A 25,421-nucleotide genomic window follows, 5' to 3' on the forward strand; every position below is an offset into this window, starting at 1 on the left:
GGAAAGGCTGGGTGGGAGGGAATGGACTGCCTGCAGGTCCCTGGAAATGTGGAGCTGGAGCTTGGGACTGGGCCAGAGTTGGGGATAAGAGTTTGGGAATCTGGGTGACCTCTTCCTAGTGTTCATAATTGAGAAGCCCCAAGAAGAGCAAAGGGCAGGGCCGTTTCTTGCTGGAGGGCGACAGCATTAGAAGGGCCAACCTCCACGCTAAATATCCCGCCCAACATCTGACACCTCAAAACAACAACAACAAGCAAAGCAAAACAAAACAAAAACCCACCCCCAAACCAAAAACCCTCAGTACAAAGTAAGGCCACCTCCCTAGGGAGGTGGGAAGTCAAGGTGCAGAGAATCAGAGGATAGCGCATTTCAGGGCATATCAGGGCTAAAACTAAGGCAAGGATGACATGGAGTATATTTAAAACAGTGTACTTGGACCTTCTTCAACGGCATCTTTCTTGGTCTATAGAAACTTAGGAGTCCCAGCTTTAAATAGATTGTCATGGCCTGCGTTCGTTTCTAAAAGGTGTTTTAAGCTACTTTGTTTTCCTGAAAGCCCCTGTAACTGTGCCGGCGGTCTCTATTTCGTGACTGTGAAGGAGCACTGGGGTCAAGAATATGTAAGGTTCAGTGTTATTACTCAAGTTCATTGTCTTTACCGCGCCCTGGAAGTGGGTACGGGTCTGAGTGTCCACCTGGCGGCCTCGCCAAGGAGGAACTCGGCATAGTTTTCCAGCTGGTAAGTAGATTGGCAAAGGAAAGAAAGCAGAGTATGAAGAGCGCCCCCATGAGAAGCAAAAGTTAAGGCTGCCACGGACCCGGCTTTACCCTCAAACCCAGGAAAGCGGGGTCACTCGGGGCTAGGGACGGCCCCCGAGAGAGCGGGGCTGGAGGTGTCCCGAGGAAAGTCAGATCTTATCTGCGCTCCTAGTTATCTCCGCAGCTCTTTCTCCAGGAAAATAATCCTGACACCACTCAGGAGCCATCTGTCTTCGCCCCAGTTCCCTGGGGTCGAGCAGTCAGTCCAGGGTCAGGGTCGTGCTGTGGGCGGGCGGGAGGACAGCCCTGCAGTTGGAAGCAGAAGGGCCGAGGGAATCCTGCGAAGCCGCAGGAGTGCGTCGCGGCCGGGCGTCCCGGGGCTTTCCCGGCCCCGGGTGCGCGGCAGCCGCTGGGGCTGCGTCCCTCTAGCCCAGCGCAGCCGGCTGGGCGCTGCAGAGCGAAGCAGGTGGGTGTGGGGCCAGGCCCGGGGCAGCAGGAGCAGCGGGCGCACGGGAGCTGAGGGAAGCACCTCGCCGAAGTGTGGGCGGCGCCCGCCCGCGCCCCAGCCGCGCCCTGGGCACCAGAGCGTTGTCCCCAGCCGAGCGCACAGCTTCGGCGCCGCGAGGCCGAGCCCCGGCGTCCCCAGAGGTGCCCAGCCAGCTAGCGCAGCCCCGCCATCCCGCCCCGCCGCCCACCTTGAGAGCCGCGAGCGCCGAGGAGAAGGAGGGGGAGGAAGAAGAGGAAGAGAAGGCGGCGGCCGCTCCAGCCCGCGGGTGCGCGGAGCGCGGGAGGAGGCGGAGCGGGAGGCTGGGGTGGCCGCAGCCGTGTGTGCGCGCCGGGCCGGCGAGCTGCTGGGCGGGGGAGCGGCGCCCCAGAGCGCCCCGCCTAGCCTCCCGCGCGCAGCCTCTACCCTGCTCCGCCACAGACACACACCCACCAAGCACCCACCGCCCTCCGCCCTCCGCCCTCCGCCCTCCGCCCTCCGCCCTCGCGGCCGCCGCCGCCGCTGCGCCTCGGGCAGCCCCAGCGAGCGGCAACTCCCGGGCTGGCGCGGCTCGCTTTCCAGCTCCTTCCGCGCGGCGAGCTCAGCCCCGCTCGATTTTTCCTCTTCTGTTCCAGCCCTCTCTCGTCTGGGTGGCGGTGGCGGCGGCAGGGGGATGGGGACCCCGCGTGGGGAAGGGGGTGAAGATCGATGAAGATTATTGTTCTTTTAAAGGATGCCTTAGCTTCCTCCCGCCGCCTCTCCTCTGAACCTTCCTACTAGAGACTGTGAACCAGAGTCAGGGATGTAAAGACAGGGGGAAAGCACGCCAGGAGCTCCAGCCAGCCGGGGAGACCCTCCTCTGTGGAGGGGAGGGGGATTTCCAGCGACAGATCATTGGCGAAGGGGATCGTCGCGGGGAGAGGCTCCCTGGAGGGAGCGGGGAATCCCACAGCCCTTTGTGGTGCCCGAGCCTATGCCGCCTGCTGAGCGGGGTCTGTGGGAGCTAGGTAAGTGGCGGGGGCATTGCTGCTCCCCGAAGGGGTCTTCCTTTAAGAATGAATCATCGCGGCAGCCTAGCCACACTTGAGTTGCTAAAGGAATTGGAAACTGCCATATGGCGCCCAGTGGACTTACACACAAAGCTGACTTAGCCCTGAGAGGGTTTTTAATGTAAGGCTCCTTCCTGGTGGGGAAGGCGCTCAAGTGTTAGCCCCTGAAAAGCTTCCAAGCAGCCTGACTGGGAAGGGATGGGGATGTTATTTCTAGGAGCCGAGCTCTTGTTGCCTTCCGTCTATTTGTTGGTAAATGCCACACTCACATGCACACACTTGTGGGACTGGATTTAGGGAGTGTGATGCCTCTGATGTATGAACGATCCTCAGAACACAGAGACATGCATGCATTTTATTCTTCAAGCGGTGCGCGGTCTCCGTTCTGTAGCACGGTTCCTGAGGGGGAGAACGGGTCTCTAAGGAAAGCGCTTCATGGCTGTTGCCAACACACTCTGCTAGGGGACTTGGGAATACGTTTGCCCTGAATAGCACCAAAAGACATCGACCATTTGCCTCATCATTTGCTCCTGATGCTTAATGATCCTCTTCAAAATAGTATGCCGCCATCCATTTTCTCGAGTTGTGAGCATTTATGTGTATTCATTCATAAAAACTGTCAGTGTGCAATATGCACAAACATGCCATTTATGCAACATTTATGACTGCACATGTGTTTCAACAATAAGAAGTAATGCATACAAGATTACATTGAAAAAAATTAGTATGCACATACACTGGGTTAATTCTACGCAGGTTCCACATTCCTTCTAATCAAGTTGTGCAATAATGTCAAGATTTTAAGTATCGTATCACATTTTCATTTTTGCACTAATTTTTTTTTTATTTTGTTGGAAATCTGATTTTTTGAAACCGAGGGAAAGGAAGAGTAAGCATTTTATTGTTGTCATTAAATGTGTAGTATAGTGTGGGACGGAGGTCTCTTGGTTTATTTACCAATAAACAGCAATCAATATATTACACTTCATTGTACAAGAGAGAGAGAGATTTCGGTCAAAAATCTTGTCTTACCTGTCAGTGCTGAATAACTTACAGGAAAGAGTTTATGAAAGAGGGTAACATTCTTAAGTTGTATATAAAGAAAATACAGTTTTGTTTTATCTATTTCACTCTTTAGGGGTGTGTATGTGTGTGTGTGTGTGTCAATACATATAAAGTTGTCCAAAGCTTAACTTGTAATACATGAGTAAAACCCATCTAGACTAGACATCTAGGCTAGAGAGTTCTTTGTTCTTAAATTAACTCAGTTTAGTAATTTGACACATTACAAATGTGTATGCACATTTAATTGCTGTTTGAGGTGGTGTTTTTAATGTAAGGGCATGGATAAAGTGCTTACTTGTGTGATTGCATGGACTCTGAAAATACTGAAGGTCCAACGTAGAAATAACTTTCTTCCCCACTGAAGGAAAAGTATCCTCATCACCTAGAAGAGTTAATATGCTTCCACAAAGTAAATACCATAATCCCCTCCCTCTTGCCTTCAGGTTTAGAACAATTGTTTATCACAAATAGAATTCTGTCTAATGTACCCTTCTTCCTTTTCTGGCACCATTCAGACTTTTGGAGAAAAGAGTGAATCACTTGGCAGTTCTGTTTGTTTTCTTCCTCCTTTAACCTTCATCTTTCCCTCTCCATGTTAGTGTTCTCACATCTCCCTCATACACAAACCCACACGTATCGACTCCAGAAAATCACTCTTCTGCCTGCCACTTTGAGAGTTCTCATCTCACATCTTTCTTTTCTATTGCCTTTCTTTTCTTTTTCTCCTGTTTTTCCAAATAGAATAAATCCCTGCATCAGTTAAACTATTTTGCATTTCACTGTTCTCCAAATCCAACAGTTCAATTTTCCAAGCATACATATTTACTGAATATTCAGAGGGGTTAGTAGAAATTATTACTTTATCCATTCCTTTCTGTTTGGCTTTTAAAACTTCATTGTTTAGGCAATAGGGCAACTTCCTGCCTTTTTAATTTTCAGTATGATAATAAAAGTGAGATTGCTAGAATAACGAAATGGCAGGATATGGTTTTGGTCACGTTTCTCAACTTAAGAGTGTGTCTGTCCAGGTGTTTTGTATACCTGCCTGCATGTCTACAAATGTGCAAGTCTGCAGAGCGTCTTCATTAAACGTTGAAAAATATTTTTTCTTGAATGCGTGTCTGGCATTCTTATATGGTAGAGAGATCAGTATAGTGTATAACGTGTTATGAAAGTAGACCCAAATCTAGGAAATCTGTAAGATACATTTCATTCTGCCCTAATGCATTTTTTTCTTCATAAAGAACTAATTAGTTCCTTTAAAACTTACTATCTCTTAAAGACTAATTCCAGAGGAAGATTCTTAAAGTTGATAGGAAATCTCACACATATTTTAAGGAAAATATATGAGGGTAAGATATTCTACTTATTTCAAAATGTTATTTTTTGAGATTTGTTTATATTCTTCAGATTTTTACATAAAATCGTGATTCCTATTATTTTCGCAGAAGCTTCAGACAAGTGGACAGTACAAAGGCATTATATGTGATTTCTTTTTTAGCCCAGGGTTTTTTGTTTTGTTTTGTTTTGTTTTGTTTTTTGAGACGGAGTCTTGCTCTGTCGCCCAGGCTGGAGTGCAGTGATGCAATCTCGGCTCACTGCAAGCTCCGCCTCCCGGGTTCACGCCATTCTCCAGCCTCAGCCTCCCGAGTAGCTGGGACTACAGGTGCCCGCCACCTCGCCCGGCTAGTTTTTTGTATTTTTTAGTAGAGACGGGGTTTCACCGTGTTAGCCAGGATGGTCTTGATCTCCTGACCTCGTGATCCGCCTGTCTCGGCCTCCCAAAGTGCTGGGATTACAGGCCTGAGCCACGGCGCCCGGCCTGTTTTTTGTTTTTTTAAGGCTAGAGTTTATGACTTTGTTACTCCCCAAGTGATAGAATAAAGTTTATAGAGCAGAGCAGCATTAGGTTTTTTAGTCACATTCTACAAGTATCTTTATAGCCTAGATCTGTAGGACATTCTGTTTCATTGCTTATTTCCTCCTTGTGCTTCTTAAATATGTATTCCCACCAACTCTTAACTGCAAGTACGGGTTGTGAGGCAGAAAGCCATGTGTGTGAGACCAGTAATCCCTTGACCTGTGTAAGCCAAACCCTTTTATTTTATCTTAAAAAGTGCCTGTTCCTATAGGTTGAATTGTAACTATCTTTGCTATCTGATTTGATGTCCCATAGCCACTCATTGACTCATTAATTCATTTATTACTTACTAAATATGTGTGTGTGTATATATATAGGTATAAGGTGAAGAGTGCTTGAATAGAATGTAACAAATGCAAAAAATATAGAAGCTAGGCCCTCCCCTCAAGAATTTTTTAAGGAAAAAATAAAACTTGAAAAACTAATTGAAAAATCAGTTATAGTTCAAAATGAAAGATCTTTTTTATACAGAAATGCACTTAATACTTAGCAAATTAATTAAGACAAATCCATGAAGAGGATCATGAAAATTTTCACGAACTATGCATTTGGCAATTGTTAGAAAACAATAATAGTAATAATAATATTATTAAAATATTTAATTTTAAATTTAAATTAGAGTATTATGATTATAAGTAATACTATTTTATTGACATATATAAAATAAAGTTATTGTTATTATTATTTATAGCACTTACTTAAGGCACATACTGTTTTAAGCACTTTGCAAGTATTATTTTCATTCTCACAACCACCCTATGGGGTAGCTGTCAGAAATGCCCTTTGTTATATAGATGTGAAAACTAATGTTTAGAGACTTTTCTTAACTTGTCTAAAGTCATACAGGAAATAAATGGTAAAGTCAAGCTTGAACCTTGGTGCTCTGGCTTCACTTAACCACTATGATATTCAGAAGTGTTAAGAACGAGCCCAGGCAGAACAAGAAAAAAATGCTTGCAGTTCCTAGATTTATTTGGAACTGTATCTTCTCTCTCACCAAAGGATGCCCTGGTTATTACTATAGGGGGATGCTTGAAAAAGGCCAAAAGTAAGAGAAAACCCCCATATTTTTGACATTAATTTGAAATAAGAACGTAGTTTAGATTTTTATAATGTAGGTGGGATTTTATCAGAATGCTAACACATTAGAAACTACTAGCTTTACAGTGACCACAGAAAATGAGGCTGGCTGATACAGACGATCTGACTGGTCAGTTTATTTTCATTTTCAGGTTTTTTAAAACAAGTTTGTGAATTATTTTGAACATAGTATTACGAATATGTTTAATTTAGCTACTCTTAGAATTATTTATTTTTTTAATTATTAGTTTTGAAATATAATTTTTTACTCATGTCCCCATTTTTTTCCCTGTAAAACATAACGCGAATATTTCAGTGGAAATTAAAATATAGTTACTTAACAGATTTATATACTAGTATAGTCTTTAGAATGCATTTATTTTATTAAGTGCAGAGTTACTATGATAAAATTATGAAAACATAAATAGAGATTTTCATCAAGAAAAGTTTATATATTTGAAGAAAAGTTTTTTCTAAATAGCTACAACTTCTGTGTATGTGAACAATGTCATCCAGATTAAATTTCAAAGCTAAAATGATTAAATATTGCCTGCAGGAAGCCATAGAAACAAATATTTAGATATATCCTCATGATTGACATTTTAATTTTTCACACAAATATTAGGTCTTATATATTCAATCACATTGTATAGCCAACCTTGAACCTACAATTGGCTTATTACATAAAATTTCGTTTTAAAAGTTTGAGTATTTTAGAACTTATATACATTTCCTTATAAAAATAATACTTTAAATGATGTTTAGGTCCTCAGACCAATCCACCAAAGCCCTTTTAATAACTAATACACCTGAAGTACAGTACTGTTAGTGCTAAAAAATAAACCACAGCCATTATGTATAGCAATACTCCTGGAGAATCATTTGATTTACATGTTTATTGGCTTCCTTTGTGTGAGACTCATCTGAGATACAGAGGTGAATGCAGTACTGCCTAGGTCCACAAGGAGGAGAGAAAATGGAGAGGGTATTTGTACACAAGTAACTGACATTAGGCAGAATGAAGTAAGCAATATAAGACCGATAGGGGCAAAGTACTGAATAATTGATTCCGAGTTCTACCATGAAATCCAGGGACTTCATATCCCTTTGAGGTTCTTATTTGGTAGTTCATCCTAAGGGTGTCTACTGAGCTTCTGTGTGCTAAGTCCTAAGCCAGTTATTAGAGACATAAATATGCATAAGACACCATGCACTCACAGCCTACACTTGTAGAGAAATAAATCACAACCAAATATTATAAATGCTATTGATAGAGTGGGATGGCAATTCAGTGGAGTAGTTGTATGACAAAACATCCCAACAGTAACAAAATACAGTCGTTTTGAGTTTCTAAATATATTTAGAGCCACAACACTCTACTCAGTCAGATCCAGTACCCCCTTTCTATAAACAATACTTTGTAATGTCCCCCTTTACTTTCCTGAAATAATATTTATAGATAATAAATCATATTTACACATATAACATTTAAAAATCAATATAAATTCCCTATCTGTAAGAGTAAATAAGAAGAAAGCAGCTTAAGATAAAGTAGTAGACTTACCAATATGTGTATGCTCAGATATAACTACACTAAAAGATGTACTAAAATAATCAAATGACTGCTACTTAAAATGCATAAGTTTGGATAAGAAGATAAGTTCAGATAAGAGTAGAAGATAAATTTGGATAAGATGATAATATTCAATTGAATATTGGTGACACTTTTGTATATTTGGCATTTTGAAATAAGAGCAAAATAAATATATTCATTGAGTGTGACAGCAGTAATTGCAAACAGATGTGGGTGTACTGGATTAGTGAATCAGTTAACAGGAGCAGCATGATAGCTGGTGACATAACTTCCCAAAATGGTGAGCAAATCTGGTGATAGCCTCTTCTATCATTCCTAGAAAATTCCTCTGTAAAAACGTGCTATGAACGATAGGGCTAAGGTCTAGTCACAGATAAAGGCAAGCAAGTTTTTCATTTACATAGGTGTCTGGTGAGATGTGTAAAAGTTTTGGAGGAAGCAGGATTTCCTGCATTCTTGGGCCTTGCCCTTCAAACACTTGACAACTTTAGGAAACTCACTCAAAAGGATTATGTTCATCTCATTCAGCAGCACTGATTATGACTATATTCTCCCATTGAAGAAAGCCAATCCAATTCTACTGTGTGGGTGGCTATTTTGAAAAAGCAAAGCTCTCTCTGTTTTTAGTATGAAAGTAAGTTTAGCGGCTGACTAAATACAAAATAAATAGCAACAAAATCAAACTATGTAGATTGCTAAACATTAGGGACATCCTATTAGTGGGCACAATTTGATAATTTAGTTATCACTGTGAAGAGTTTCATTTTCTATGTGGGATAGTCAGACAGGACTTCACAGATGAAGTGACATCGAAGTTCATTTTTAAAAGATGAGTAAGCATTCCCCAGGTGGAAAAGGAGGTGGATGGAGAGCATTCTAGGCAGAGGGAACAGCATTTGCAAAGCAATGTCATAAAAGGGGCTTGACTGTTGACTGAAGCTCAGCATTGGCAGTTGTAGGGAAGTGATGGGAGACGAAGCTGAAGAAGGTTGGGGATTAGGTGGGAAAGGTGTTTATGCCATCCTACATAATTTGGATTTTATCCTGAAAGACGGGTTGTTGGTGGAGTTGGGGGAGGCGGTCAACAAAAATTTTTTAAAAAGTGGTATAGTCCACTTTATTTTTGGTGACAATCTCTGAGCTAATGTGAATAGGATGAACTTTAACAGGAGAAAAGATTGGTACTTTGGAGACTAGTTAGGAGCCTTTCAAGGAATACAACTAAGATAATGTCTAAGACTTGCTTTAGACAGGGATGGTGAAGAAGGGGAGGAGGGTTTGAATTCCTGATGGTAAACACTTGCAATCTAAGGGTCTCCAAGTCTTTCACCTCTCAATACAGATAATAATAATAGGCATTAGCTTCCTTTTTTGCTTTTCAAGGGTGATTGTATTAGTTTAGGTAGCTTGAACTTCTGTACTAAACTTCCATATTTCAGTGGTTAATAGAATGGACATTTATTTTTTCCTTATATGAGAGTCCAATGTGTGCATTCAGTGCAGTGATTTGGGGACCCAAATCTTGCTCATGATACTAGAAACATGAAGTTCTCTGCATCCCCCTGACATTGTGGAAGAGAATGAACGTAGAGAAGGCACACCCAAGTAGTGACACACCTGGCTTCCATTCACATTCTGTTGGTGAGACAGTCACATTGCTCTGTCTGTATACAAAGAGGGCAGGAGTATGCAACCTCTGGGTGGGAGGCCACTTTCCAGTCATATTTCTGTATCATGGAAAGGGAAGCATAGATTTTGCTAAATAGAAATTTCTACTATATTCTGCTCTCTGGCTACAGGTAAGAAAACCTTAACCCCAGAAAACAACCTGAATCTCACCTAGTCACTGTATCCATCTCAAAGTCCAGGTTCTATGGCTGATGCCCACCACCATTCAGTCTGGATATGGCCCCTCATTGTCTAGTAACTTTTGTACTAAAAGGCAAGTTATCGGTCTCCAATATACAGGCATACCTTATTTTTATAGTGCTTTGTTTTACTGTGCTTAACAGATGCTGTGATTTTCGCAAATTGAAGGTTTGTGGCAACCCCGCATCAGGCAAGTCTGTCAGCACCATTTTTCCAACAGTGTGCTCACTTCCTGTCTCTGTGTCACATTTTGGTAATTCTCCCAATATATCAAATGTTATTGTTATATAGGATATGGTGATCCATGATCAGTGATATTTGGGGCACCACGAGCTGTGCCCATATAAGATGGTAAACTTAATGGATAAATGTTGTGTGAGTTCCGACTGCTCCCCTGACTGGCTATTCCCACAACTTTCTCCATCTCCTTGGGCCTCCCGGTTGCCTGCGACACAACAATATTGAAAATAGGCCAATTAATAACCTTACAATGACCTTTAAGTATCCAAGTGAAAGGAAGAATCGCATGTCTGTCACTTTAAATCAAAAGCTAGAAAGGATTAAGCTTAGTGAGGAAAGCATGTTGAAAGCCAAGATAGGCTGAGAGTTAGTCCTCTTGTTCCAGTTAGCCAAGTTGTGAATGCAAAGGAAAAGTAATTGAAGGAAATTAAAAGTGTTACTCCAATGAATACATGAATGATAATAAAGGAAAAAGAGTCCGATTGCTGATACGGAGAAAGTTTTAGTGGTCTGGATAGATCAAATCAGCCACAACATTCCCTCAACCAAAGCCCAATCCAGAACAAGACCTTAACTATCTTCAATTCCATGAAGACTGAGAGAAGTGAGGAAGCTACCGAAGAAAAGTTCGAAGCTAGGAGAGGTTGGTTCATAGGTTTAAAAAAACTAGGCCATCTCCATAATATAAAAGTGCAAGGTGGGCCAGCCTCGGTGGCTCATGCCTGTATTCCCAGCATTTTGGGAAGCCAAGACGGGTGGATCACGAGGTCAGGAGTTCAAGACCAGCCCGTCCAACTTGGTGAAACCCCGTGTCTACTAAAAAAATACAAAAAAAAATAGCCAGGTGTGGTGGCAGGCACCTGTAATCCTAGCTAATTGGGAGGCTGAGGCAGAGAATTGCTTGAACCTGGGAGGTGGAGTTTGCAGTGAGCCAAGATTGTGCCACTGCACTCCAGCTTGGGTGGCAGAGCAAGACTCTGTGTCAAAACAAACAAACAAACAACAAAGAAAAACAAAGTGCAAGGTGAAGAAACAAGTGTTAGACACGGAAGCTGTAGCAAGTTATCCAAAAGATTTAACTAAGATCATTGATGAAGGTGGCTAAAATTAACAATAGATTTTTAAAATTTCTTTAGAGACAGGGTCTCACTCTGTCACCCAGTCTAGAGTGCAGTGGCATAACAACTCACTGCAACCTTGAACTCCTGGGATCATGGGATCCTCCCCCTTCAGCCTTCCAAGTACTTGGGACTACAGGCATGCACCACAGCACCTGGATAATTTTTTTATTAAAAATTTCTTTAATTAAAAAAAGACAGGGTCTCACTATGTTATCCACAACAGATTTTTAATGGAGATGAAACAGGCTTCTGTTGAAAGGTGATGCCATTTAGGCCTTTCCATAGCTAGAGAGGAGAAGTCAATGCCTGGCTTTAAAGCTTCAAAGGACAGGTTTACTCTCTTGGTAGGGGTTAATGTAGCTGATGACCTTATGTTGAATTCATTGCTTACTTTCTATTCTGAGAATCCTAGGGCCCTTAAGAATGATGCTAAATTTCCTCTGCCTGTGTTCTAGAAATGGAACAATGAAACCTGAATGACAATGCATTTGTTTACAGCATGGTTTACTGATATTTTAAACCCACCATTGGAACCTACTGCTTAGAAAAAAAATTCTTTTCAAAATATTACTGCTTTTTGACAATGTTTCCCATCATCCAGGAGCTCTGAGGGAGATGCACATGGAGATTAATGTTTTCATGCCTGCTAACACAATATCCACTCTTCAGCTCATGGATCAAGGAATAATTTTGACTTTCAAACCTATTATTTCAGAAATACATTTTATAAGGCTATACCTGCCATACATAGTGATTCCTCTGATAGATCTGGACAAAGTTAGTTGAAAACCTTCTGGAAAGGATTCACAATTCTAGATGCCATTAAGAACATTTGTGATTGATGGGAGGAAGTCAAAATATCAACATTAACAGGAATTTGGCAGAAGTTGATTCTAACCCCCATGGATGACTTTGAGGGATTTAAGACTTCGGTGAAGAAAATAACTGCACATGTGGTGGAGAGAAGTAGAATTAGAAGTAGAGTCAGAAGATATACATAAATTACTGTGACCTCATAAACTTGAGCAGAGAAGGAGTTGCTTCTTATGGATGAGCAAAGAAAGTGGTTTCTTCAGATGGAATCTACTCTTGGTTGAAGACACTGTGAACATTGTTGAAATCACAACAAAGGATTTGGAATATTACACAAACTTAGCTGATAAAACAGAAGCAAGATTTGAGAGGATTAACTCGAATTTGAACAAAGTGCTAGTGTGGTTAAAATGCTGTCAAGTAGCATTGCATGCTACTGAGAAATCTTTTGTGAAAGGAAGACACAACTGTGGCAAACTACATTGTTGTCTTATTTTAAGAAATTGCCACAGCCACCCAAATCGTCAGCAGCTACCACTGAGAACAGTCAGCGGCCATAAACATCAAAGCAAGACCCTCCATTAGCAAAAAGATACAACTCCCTGAAGGCTCAGAGGATTGTTAGCTTTTTTTTCCCAATAGAGTGTTTTCATTAAGGAGTGAACATTTTTAATAGAAATAATATAAAATACTACAGTATTTTATAAACATTACCTTTACATGCACTGGGAAACCAAATATTTCTGTAACTTGCCTTATTGAGGTATTTGCTTTATTGCAGTGGTCTGGAACTAAACCTGTAATATCTCTGAGGTGTGCTTGTATAATGATGGATGAAGTTTGGAATCACTGTATTTAAAATTTCCATTTGGAAAAGTGAAGAATGGGAGACATAGATCAGTCATTGACTCATAACATGGAAGAAATCCTACTGGATATTGTTAAAGGCCCCCTGTCCTGGCAACAGGGCACATTCCTTCTTTAGACCCTTGTTTACTATCTTGGAAGAAATTCTTTGTTCTTTGTTCTATGTAGTCCAGGCCACCTTCTGGGAAGTTCTTCATTATCCATTATTCTCCATGGCCACATGCAAAATGAGTATTGGGAAGTATACCCTTCCTGGAACTTATAGGGCTTTATAGGCCTCCTTCTTCCCAATCCAAACCTAGATGCCTGGAGGTGGTTTTAAAGTCATAGGATTTTTTTTTCTTTTTTCTTTTTTGTTAGGCCTGGCTCTTAATTTCTTTGACAATACAATTTCCTCAGAATTTTCATAGGTTACTTATGTATTTGCTTTCTGTCAGTTATACTACTAGCTACAGTGAAAGTTCTTTCCTATTCATAATTTTTGAAGCTGTTTCATTCCTTTGTTCATGTCTTATCCACCCATAAGTGGTTATGTTGGGGTCATCTCAAAAATAGGCTTGGGTGGTTAGGTCACTTCATTAATGAGATATTTACTGCAAGGCTGAGTCACTTTGTCGAACTGGGAGGCTATAACGGACTTCTGTTACTCAAAGCCTTTTTCATTGTTATTTCTCACCCTTATCCTCCCTAAAGCAGTGGGCTGTTGCAGCTTTATGAGGTCTTCTGTTTCAATCAATTGTTTTGTAATACTTTGCTACAGGCAGTGAGGAGCAATCACCACACCACACAGTAACATTTTGGCTGTTTGCAATCTTTTTTTCTGAAGTTATAGACCTGCCTTCTAAGTTCGCACAGTTGTGCCAGAGTATGGCAGGGTCCAGGCATCTTGTCTTCTATATCCCTTTCCTTGCTTGGGGCAATGCCACATAATTAGATTTTTGTAAAGGCAGCACTCCCACCCGCCTAACCTCAAGGTATCAATATTAGGATAATGCTAGCTCATCCTGTAACAAACACCAGAATGTTAGCGATTTGGCATAACAAAAGTGTATTTCTTATTCACATAACAATCAAATGAAGAGTGCGAGAGCACAGAAAAGGCATCACCAGTTCTTAAACATCTTGACTCAGGTGTGACAACAACACTTCTGGTTACATTCCAGTGATGAAAACTAGTCAGATACCCCTCTATCTAGATGCCTAGATGAGGGGGCTGGGAGTGGGGGCTGTGAAATGTAATATTTGGCTCAACAGGAACTTCTCAGTGGCAATTCTATAAGGTGAACTATAAATTTAATTAGACAACTAGCCATCCCTGCTGTCGTCATATTTCTTCAAAATAAATTAGGGGGGAAAAGTGTTCGAACTGCATGCACTCACTGGTTAATCCATGTTGTGGCACATCCTTTACCACACTCCTGAAAGGCTCCTCTCAGACCTCTGGGATGTCTTCTTCTGGGACACATCTCTCTTCCTTGTCTAAAGCATCAATCAGTATTATAGTGTTCTCATATATAAAATACTCTGGCTGAGTGCATTGGGATAAAGGATGGTAATTATAGCGTAGACAAGAAACTAATTGTAATTAAATGTTAGATGTCACTGCTCCTAAAAATGCATTTGCCATTTCTCATCACAGGAGTTTTCTCACTGGTCCATATCTCACTGGGACCCAGGTACCAGCCATTTTCTGGACATTTCACCAACCGTTTTCTAGGTCTCTCTCTTCTTCTGGACACTTCCTCCCATCCCTTCATCCAGAATTTTCCCACTATCCTTTCTCAAGGTGACAATGGATGATTCCAAAAGACAGAGGTAGTTCATTATGCTGAACTGTTTAACTCTTGTTTGCCTCTGACTTGCCCAAGGGCACTTGCCAATAATAGCCAAATAGCCCATTATGTTTTTTTCTGAAATAAGAAAGCAATTCTTTCCCTAGGAGGACTTACTGCTTCTTATACTCTAACTGGCTGGAAATTGTAGCCAGCTTTTTACAAGTGCACATTCAGCTAATATTTATTAAACACTTTTCAGGTGTAAAGTACTCTGCTAGGTCATGAGGTTATACAAAATTAGTCCTTACCCTTGCGAGGCTTATGGTCTGCCTGAAAACAAACATAGAACCCCTAGATCCCTGGCAGTGCTAATTGTAGTGAGTTTGCCCCAGGTCCAAACAATTGATAATTCTTTGTGTTGTGGACATTTTGAAAGGGATGGGGAGTAGCAGCATGCAGGCTGTGGTGTGCAGAATTGGGGAAGTTGAGACATTATGCTGTCATTATTTCCCAGAGATAAATTCTGTACTCTGCTTCTGGTCACTTAGTTATTTTTTGCAGACTCCAGGTCTTAAGCTATGTGGTTCTTTTTACACTTCCCACTCCTATTTTCTAACAGTCAGGAAAAGCCAGTCCTACAAGGAGATCAGCCAGGTATGGGAAAATGGCATCTGGAGAGAATAGACCAAATGACAGATGGCAGTCCCAGTAGACAGGAAGTTAGACTTTCTTCCTAGGGAATGTCCTAGCCGAATATGGTAAACAGTATCTGGGAACAGGTGATATTTGGAGATTCAGACAGGCAGGCCTGACAGAGACAGGAAGGGTTAGAATGGTCCAGCCCCATAGGCTCAGAATGCTACCGCTGAAAGGGACATAGAGTTTAGGAAGAAGCCTCTTTTAAGTAGCTAGCAGGTACCTACACAGTTAAGACATCTCCATTCTCAGGAAAACAGGGTGACGTTCACTTTATTAATGAGGGGATTCAGGCACAATGGACAGGACCATTTCTTATGCCATCACCAAAGCACCAATCCCACTTCCCTGAAGTTTCACTGTAGCTTACTAACTGGACTCTTAGTTTTTTATCTTGTCCTCTTAATTAATTAATTTTGCCCCCCCCTTTTTTTTTTTTTTTACAAAAAGCAAATCTGATTGTGTCACTCATTTACCTAAAACCCTTAAATGATTTCCCACTTTTCTTAGGATAAGGTCCTAAACCTTCAACTTGGGGGCCACCATATTCCTTCTTCATTTCCCAAAGCATCACTTGTAGAAGGCTGTTGTACATGATGGGCTCTGGTCAGTCTGGCCCCTGTCCGCCAGCACTATCTCAGGCACCACTCATCCCTTGTTTTCTGTTACAATTTCTGGCTTTATTTTAATTCATCTTAAGTGTCCTGAGCTTTCTTGCTAGAGGCCGTCATGCATAGTTACTTGGGATGCTCTCTCTTCCCACTTTCACCTAATAAATTCTTACTCATGTCTCTGAACTCAGGTCAAAAATCACTTGCTCAAAGAAGTCTTCATGGCTCCCAGAGCACGGAAGGTGTCTCATCATGCTGTCTTCTAGCACCCTGATTCCTTATGGCACTTACCCCAAATCTAACTTTAAATTTTCAGTCATTTACTCATTTAGTATCAGCTTTCTTGCACTAATATCAGCATCTTTTGCAAGAATATAAACTCAGTGAAGGCAGGGATTGCCCCTTTCATGCACTTCTTTATCCACAGCACCTCTCACAACTCCATGCACATAGCAGATGCTTATTATGTGTTTGTTGAATAAATAAGTGAAGGAATGGATGGAGCTGGGGCCCATGTCAAGTTCTAGGTCATAAAATGGAACCGGGAGCCCAGTTCCCAAGAATTGCTGTTCAGCATAGGGCAGGATAGAACCAGAGCAAGTCTGCCTGATCATGAAGCACCAAACCATGACCGTGCACTATTTACATTCATGAACTCTTTGCATTCTTCTTGACAAGGACCAAGATGGTCCTAAAATCCAAGAGGAAATAGAGTTTGTAAGTGGAGGCCCAGGTATACCACTGCTGGGAATAGAAGTAGAAGTAGAAGGTGGTAGAAACACAGTCAAGGCAAAACATGGTGCTTCCAACAGAATTTTCTCTGTCATTCTTATTAAGAACAGAACTTATTTCTTATTTAAGAACAGAACTCAGCCTCATAACTTTACAGGAAAGTGGTCTAGACCAGTGCTTCCCAATAGAACTTGATGTGATGATGGAAATGTTCTATATTTGTACTCTCCAATACAGTAGTCACTAGCCACATGAGCTATCAAATATTTGAAATATAACTTGAGAGACTGAGAAGTTGAATTTTAAATTTATTTAATTTATGTTGAAATAGCCACATGTGACTAGTGGCTACCATGCTACATAGTATATAGATCTAGACTATTATTAGCATGAACTACCTTAAGAAACAGTTTCAAAAGCAGTATGGTTTAAATTTTAGACATATTCATTTACAACCAGTGTTGGCCTCCAGTTTACCATATAAACATGTAAGCAATCTCTGGTGCCCAGTGCCAGTTTGACTTTGATGTGTATCTCCTAGGTACATCCTATTGAAGGGATTTGAATGAACTATCTCTTATTTCTGTCCACTGGCACTGATCTTTATTGAGGGCATTTCTATCTTTAGGCAGGCTGTACAAAATGTGAAGTACTGTACACATGTAGAACACTTCCTCTGTAAGTATCTATGTCATATGACTGTCTCACATCCACTTTTCCCAGGCAGGATTTTTTTTGTACCCTCCCCTCTTCTCTCTTTCTTACTGTTTCCTTTTTTAATGTCTAAGATGACACAGATACAACACTGTGTCCTTTAACAAGTTCCTTTTCTTTTGCATATTGATTTCTTTTCCTTTGTGCTTATTTCCAAAAGCTGTTTTATCAGTTCAGATCCTTAACAACAAAGAAATTTAAAAAAAAAAAAAACACATACACACAGACCAAAATACAGTTCAAATCATTAACAACAACAACAACAAAATCTCAGAAATGATGATAGATCTTGGCTTGCTGATTAGTACATTTTGGATATTGATCAGATATAATAATTTCAATATCAACATATGAAGAATTTAACATAAGGCATTGCTCTTGGTTTTTCCCAGTTTTCACCTAGATAACATGGTAGTTGCATTTAATCCTTTGAAATTGCCCATTTGTCTGACTCTTGAGTTCTTTGCCCTGCTTTCCACAAATAAATAACTTTCCAGTGAGGAAATACCAGAATAACAGTGTGGTGTTTAGAAGGCAAAAATCTGAAATATCATAATAAAGTAACATTTTCAAAGAAAGAGTCTATCTTTACTCCTTTTTCCCTAGTCTGAATAGCTTAGAACAAATGTGCCTCAGGGCTTTCATGCTAAATGTTCCCAGTTCATAAAATCGTGATTATTAATCAGGCTATCATTAAATATTAAGTTACTTTTGAGATAAATGTCATTTTAAATTTGGAATCCTACTTTTTTTTTTCTAAATCTAAGGAGAGCATTTTCATTAGGCTTTATGGAAAGAGTGCACATAGAAAGCTTAGAAGCTATTAAGAAGCTACTTCTTAAACTTGGCTTCTGGTTTCATTCGAGCCCAGCCAAATAGTTTCCAGAATAATAAACACAATTTGTAAACATCTATATAAAGCTAAAGTAGAACATTATGGTCATCGTTTTTATCTTTTTTTTTAAACTCTGGGGACCTATTTTATTGCAGGCATTTTATAACATTCGGAATACAGTGTTTGATGGGTAGCAGATGCTCAATAAATATTTGTTGAATGAGTTAACAAATTAATAAAACCTCAAAGAGTTTTTAAAATTACAAATGGTGACTAAGGCTATTGAATCCATAAATGCATACTATATTCCACAAAGCCCCATGAATTAAAATATCCATGTCGTTTGCTGGTACTTTATATTAGCTTCTCTTCTTTTACAGCAATATGTTTAAATCAGGGAGAGAGTTTCAACTAGGTGCAGGTTAAACACATATTCAAGTCCATAATGTTATCTGGGCCTACAAAATACATGCTAGAACACAAAACCAAAAGTTCCTGTAATATTCTTTGCAGTGATCCTGTGGGTTTCTTGAGAGCAAAGGGCTACTTTACCCAATTTTGCATCATCCCCCATGCTCAGTATTTAGTGACAGTCAAGTAACATTGTTTTGGAAGGAGGAGATGGAATGAGAGAGGAATAATGGATCTAAATCAGTATTCTTATTTATATTTTATGGTCTTTTTCCATTCTGACCATTATTGGAATAATAGAAATTATAGACTTATGTTGTAGCCAGGAATCATCAATAATAGGTTCAACTCGCCAGTATTTATAGGTTTCACTGGGTATGAGATAGATTACTCTTGCTTCACATTTTTTTTCTTCCACTGTTTACATTGTGTATTTATTTTTGGTGCTCTGCAGTAGCAAAGTCTAATACAAAGAACTGGATTCAGAAGCAGGAGCTTTAGCTACTGGCCCTGATGCTGAAAAGGCCCTGGGAAGATTGTTTAAATCTACCAGTGTTTTTCACCCAGTTAGAGTGGACCCATTCCAACTACTATACATTTTGTATTTTCAACATTTAAAAAGTATTGGTAGGCATCTATTTTGACCATAAATCTTGAATACTAAGACAATTAGCATTACTTCTGAAAGTCACATACTAAAACTTACGTTTAGTTTTAAAAATTCAGAGCTGCCAAAACAGTTGCCAATTCTACCATCTCTATCCATAAGAGAATTGTAATGTGATAGTAAATGTTATACATGTCATTCAGGCCAAGGGGCAGACAAAATATTACAGGAATTATTTGTGGTTCACTCTCACCTTTAGTATCATGCTATTAGGATTGCTCAATATTGATCCCATATTTTTGCTCATTTATTACAGGCATCCAGAATCCTTCAATTCAAAGAAAATTCCCAGTGTCTTATAAAGGTCAAGAACATGGTCTTTGGATTAAGATAATGCTGGGTTAGAATTCTGGAGGCTGCACCTCCTAGTTGTGTTGTGAGCAAGAGACTTACCTTTCTGAGCCTCAGTTTCTTTACCTGTAAATAAAAGATAATAATACCCACCCCAAGGAGGGATGAGAAATAATGAGAATTCTCACCATGTGAATTAACTGCGATAAGCACAGTGGCTACATATAATAATCACTCAATATTTGGTAGGTGATGAAAGTGATAATCATTAACAAAATTCACAAAGCAAATGAGATCATAACTTTGGCTCTCCTTCAGATACAACTCTAAGAATATCCCTACCTTCTAGGAAATGTAAATTTTACTTATGGGCATTTTGATCTTAAGCTGAAATAAAATCCAAATTGTAAATTTGTGAATTCATCACAATAGCTTATTTTACACCGACATGTTCTTTTATTATAATCCTGACTACATGCAGCTTGCAAAGATGAAAAACAGTGCTTTAAATATCACCATCTCTAAATCCAGAAAAACTAGTTCTTTCCTTGAAGAAAAAAAAAATGAAAAAACCCATAACAATATTAAAGAAGAATTTTTTAAAGGAAAATAGAATCCATAATTTTACAACCCTTAACCACACTACTCCTTTCAGTGAGAATAACAGCCTTCGTTTATTTTTGAATATTTTCTCCCTTTGTCCATAGTAACATTCTCTGTTATATACTGTTGCAACCATAATTATTATGATTTTTCCACACTGTTTTTCTCATTGTTTATTTCAAGACTGCATCATCTGGTACAAGTCACGTGAACTCAGGGCTTCAGTTGGTCCATCTGTGGTCCCTAATTTTTACATTTTTATTTTAGAAAATGTTGATGGAAATTGATGAGTTCATGTTCCTCACCAAATGCTTTGATATTTTCTTATCAAATTTTGCTGAATTGTATTTCTAGCAGTAAATTTAACATCCTAAGATTCATAGATGCTAGTAGGTCATCTTGCCCATCTGCCTTTTTTACCATTAATTATTTATTATTGTTGTAGCTTTCCAGTGTTTTACACAACAGAGACACATGGTAGGTTGAGCGAGGGGGCAGGGGTGAGGGAAGGAATATTTATAAAGTGCCATACACAGATGGATGGTTAAAAAATGCTGTTTAATGATCCCCACTAATGACAAGGATGGATGGAAAACATTATTCCCAAGGAATATGGAGATGGTGGTGTCTATAGTTCAGGGAACCTCTTCCCTTTTCTGTCTAATAATGAATAGAAATAATATCTAATAATGAATAGAAAAAAATCAAGCATACAATCGATTGTGACAAAGTCCAATTTTTAAATTAATTCCATAATATCATTGATTTGTTAGAAACTCGTTTTTCATGCTTGAATCTAGAACACAGTGTTTTGAGTATGAGTAGTCAGAGAAAGAAAAAACGGGACCTCCAGTTGATGCTATGCCGAGTGTCCCAAGGTGAATTTTGGAAGCGGTTTGCTTTGAGGCTGAAGGTATGGTATCTTAGTCCTTTGAGGCTATTACTACAGGATATCTTAGACTAGGTAACTTATAAAGAGCAGAAATTTATTTCTCACAGTTCTGGAGGATGGGAAGTTCAAGATCAAGGTGCTGGCAGATTTAGTGTCTGGTGAGGGCCTCTTCCTTAGAGATGGTGTCTTCTTGCTGTGTCAAGGACACAGGCTGCTCTCTGGGGCCTGTTCTGTAGACACTAATCCCATTCATGAGGGCCCTGCTCTCATGACCTAATCACCCCCAAAAGGTCGCACCTCTTAATACCATCAGCTTGGGAAGCAGGATTTCAACATAGGAATTCTGATGGGATGCAAGCATTCAGACCATAGCACATGGCCACCTGTGTATTGTGATTAGAATATACCAGGAAAGACTCTCACCTTTCCCCTCACATGATTTTCCCATCCCAGTTACCGTCCAGCATGTATTTCCATTATTATAGGATTATTCCTTTGAGGCTTCACATGGAAATACATTCTATTATTTAGAAAGAGAAGAGATCATTGTTGACAGGTATAAGCTTACATTTTGAAGAAAGAAAATGGACTCACTAACTTTGATACGTTCTTCTCTTACTTTTCTTTATTTTTTTAATTGGTGGAAATGCCATCATATTGAAGAGGCCCTCACCAGACATGAAAGCTGAGAAATGGAAAATTCACTTGTATAACATTTTAAACTTAAGAAATTTACCACAGTCAACTTTTTCCTATTCCTCATCAGTCCAGTCGAAGATGTAGATGAGTAGTATTCACACAGAAATCTCACAGAACCATAAAATTGCAGTGACAGAAGGCACTTGAGGGCCATCTTGTCAACCTCCACAGACTAGGAGTTTCTCCTGTGTATACCTGACGGGTGATCACCTGGATCTACATGAACACTGCCAGGCAGTGGGCCTGGTAGTTTTTTGAGGTAGCACTGTCCATTGTTGGTCAACAATAATTACTAGAGAGTTTTATATATGTACAAATTATTCTCTACCTAGTTCCAGGAAATCCAGCTCTTATTTTTAACCCAGGCCTTGTTAAAGTTGGCAAATAAAGGTCATCAGAACTTTAAATAAATTGGAGGTTATCCATAATAACTGGTAGTATTATATTATGTTAACCAAAATATCTAACAAAACAAAGAAGATACTAGTTCTTTGAAATTTATTATTCATTCACTTCTTGGGGGGTAGTCCACAACATGTGTTAAGCATTCATATTAGGTGACACACTAGCTAGGTACAAAAGATGCAAATATGGATACAGAGATGTTTGTCAATTTTAGTAACTCATGTCAAGTAGATGTTTCCAGGTTTAAGCCCTCATGGCAACTTGTACTTTGCTGTTGTTGCTTTTATTAGAATTGTAGTTAGTTGCTTGCATGTTTGTAGAATATCTGTTTACCTCCATGAGAGTGTAAGCTGCACCATGTCAGAGACTGTGCCTCAAGCAGCATAGGGGTTCATACATATTTGCTGCATGATAAGAAAGGATTCTAATTGAATAGTTATAATGAGAAAAGCATTATAATAGATAAAACAAACTTCTAACCCATTGAAGCAGGAAAGATTAATTCTTTCTGGGAAGGTACTTATTCTTGATCTTGAATAATGAGTAAAAGTTTATTAGGTGGAAAATGCGGAAAAGAACATTTCATACATAGGAGTCATATTGAATTTGGGGAATGGCAGGTAACATAAGGTAGCAGGAATAAGAGGAAACTGAATTTTAAATAAATAAGGAAGGAAATAATTAAACCTGATTATTTACTTTTTTAGTCAACTAATATTTATCGCATGTCACTTGGGACACAATGATGAATAAGATCAGATGTGATCCCTGCCCTCCAGGAACTTAGAATCTAGTGAAGAAGATGGATATTTATCAAATAATCAAAGTAATCATCCCAACAAATATAAAATTGATGTTGTGACAAATGCTACTACAGGTGAAAGGTACCTAGTTCTGTAAGTTCTTATAATAAGAGGATTATTGTATTGTCAAGGAGGTCAGGGGACAATAAGATGTGATCCTTGAGTTGATATCTGAAGGTGAAGAGGGGAAAGAAAGATGTACAAATTCCCTATATATTTGGGAATTTGTACAATTTGTACAAGAGGGAGAATAGCACATTAAATAAATGAAAGAAGGATCTACAACGAGGGAGGGGAGGTGGGGGACAGCAAGGGACATGTAGAAGCACAGAAGTAAGTGAAAGATAGACCTTGCAGTCTTTGTATAGTGTTGTGTCTTTTTTTTCTTTATTTTATTTTATTTATTTATTTTTTGGAAATGGAGTCCTGCTCTGTTTCCCAGGATGGAGTGCAATGGTGTGATCTCGGCTCACTGCAACCTCCACTACCCAGGTTCAAGCAATTCTCCTGCCTCAGCCTCCTGAGTAGCTGGGATTACAGGCATGCGCTACTACGCCTGGCTAATTTTTGTATTTTTAGTAGAGACGGGGTTTCACCGTGTTTCCCAGGCTGATCTGGCACTCTTGAGCTCAGACGAATCACCTGCCTCAGCCCCCTAAAGTGCTGGGATTACAAATGTGAGCCACCGCACCCAGCCAGTGTTGTGTCTTAATCCTGAGAGCCAGAAAGCCATGGGAGCATCTTCTACAAGAGATGGCGCTGACCTCCTGGTGTTTGGGCTGTAGTGCGCAGAGCTGACTGGAGAGATCCAAGGCAGAAGGAGGTTGTTATCATCAAAACCAGTGCTAGGGAAGCAGAGGTAAGGAAAGAGCAGTTCTGGGAAGTGCACCTCTCTTTGCAAGAACACAATTAAGTTGCCTCACTGCGGCCATTACCCTTTACTGAAACAAACAATATGTAGGAGATAATTCATCTCAACTTGGTGTAGTTTGGATTAGTATTTTGACATGGGGGTAGATTAAGAAATAAAAGGTTTTTAAAACTCTGACTAGAAGGTGAATGGCAAATAATAATGAGGTGGGATTTAATGGAAAGAGACTTTTATAGACAACTAGAGATCTGGGTTCTAGTTCAAGCTCAGCAACTATCAACTGAGGTCAGCCAAGTCATGTGACCTCAGTGAGTCTCAGTTTTAAAAGATGTAAATAAAGAAATTGGACCAGATCATATCTAAACTCCCTTCTGCCACATTCTGTGATTTTAGTCTCAAAACATGGAGGTATATAAAGCATGGTGTAATACTTAAGTCATAGAGACTTCTCAGTATTTGAGCTTTTAATACAGGCACATTACCTATAGCATGTTTGAGTATGGAGAAATAGGAACAGAATGATAATTTAAAGTGTATTTTTACTATGAGACAGAGCCCAACTGAGAAACGGTCCTTGTTCAAGAATATTACTGCTAAACATTTCAGACCAATCATTACACGATCTAAAAGTTAATTTTTACTGGAAGAGACCTTACAGATTGTTCAAATCCTATCCAAATTTCATGAATATTTCCATATTTGGTTTCATAGAGGCTGAGTCTGTCTTATGCCAACCATCCAAATGGAATGTAAAATTTATGTCATTCACCCAAATCGTGGATTGTATCATCCACGTGGAATACCAGGTAGTGACTGAAGTTCGTGATTTATTTTTCAGGATATTACTGGGTGGCCCATGGTTTCCCATTCCTTTCAGTAGTACCAGTAGATTCTCTGTTGGTTGCCTTCCTTATTTTTTTCATCACCTCTCATTTTTATCCCCTTCACTACACTGTGAGTCTGGGAAGACTTGCAAAAGGAAAGATTTAGAAGGACACATCTTGGGTGCCAATATAAAGGGCACTTTTACCATCATAATAGAAAACCCAGTAGCTGAATAGCTGAATGTGGATATAAAAGTTTGAGCCCTTTTCTGTGTGCCTTTTGAAGCATACTAAAAATTTCCAGCCATCACAATACCTTGTAGTCTATAAAAGGTCCAAGATGCTTTATAATTCAATATTATATTTTTCAGAATAAAGAAGGGTTCTTTTTTTTTCTGGTCAGCTATGTTTTATAAAAGGCCATTTTTCTAAAAACCAAATCTGGTGTTTTATTCTGTAATTTTAGTGAATTTTAGTGAACATATATGTTTAGGGCCTAATTATTTAAATAATTATCCTGATGAAGAAAAATTATATTATGGGTCTAAACAAAATAGTTTATTTATTTATAAATTTGGAGACAGCTATGATATTGAAAGAAGCTCATATTACATATCCTATTTATTACTTGTCTTGTCCCCTTCTTATTGCAACACAATGCTTCCTTTGGCCACTGAAAGGAAAGCTTTTAGGATTTCATCTGAGTGTATCTAAAAAAAGCATCGGTTAT

General features: G+C 39.6%; 1 protein-coding gene across 1 annotated transcript in view; it reads left to right on the plus strand.

Moving 5' to 3' along the window:
* The first annotated feature begins 1,757 nt into the window (after window positions 1-1,757).
* Window positions 1,758-25,421, plus strand: part of KCNB2 (potassium voltage-gated channel subfamily B member 2) — a 418,770-nt gene continuing 395,106 nt past the window's right edge. Inside the window, exon 1 of the mRNA XM_025394582.1 lies at window positions 1,758-2,250. The gene's annotated coding sequence lies outside the window, so the exon portion shown is untranslated. The remainder of the gene's footprint in view (window positions 2,251-25,421) is intronic.

The sequence above is a fragment of the Theropithecus gelada genome, chromosome 8, assembly GCF_003255815.1.
Source record: "Theropithecus gelada isolate Dixy chromosome 8, Tgel_1.0, whole genome shotgun sequence".
NCBI classification, from domain to species: domain Eukaryota; kingdom Metazoa; phylum Chordata; class Mammalia; order Primates; family Cercopithecidae; genus Theropithecus; species Theropithecus gelada.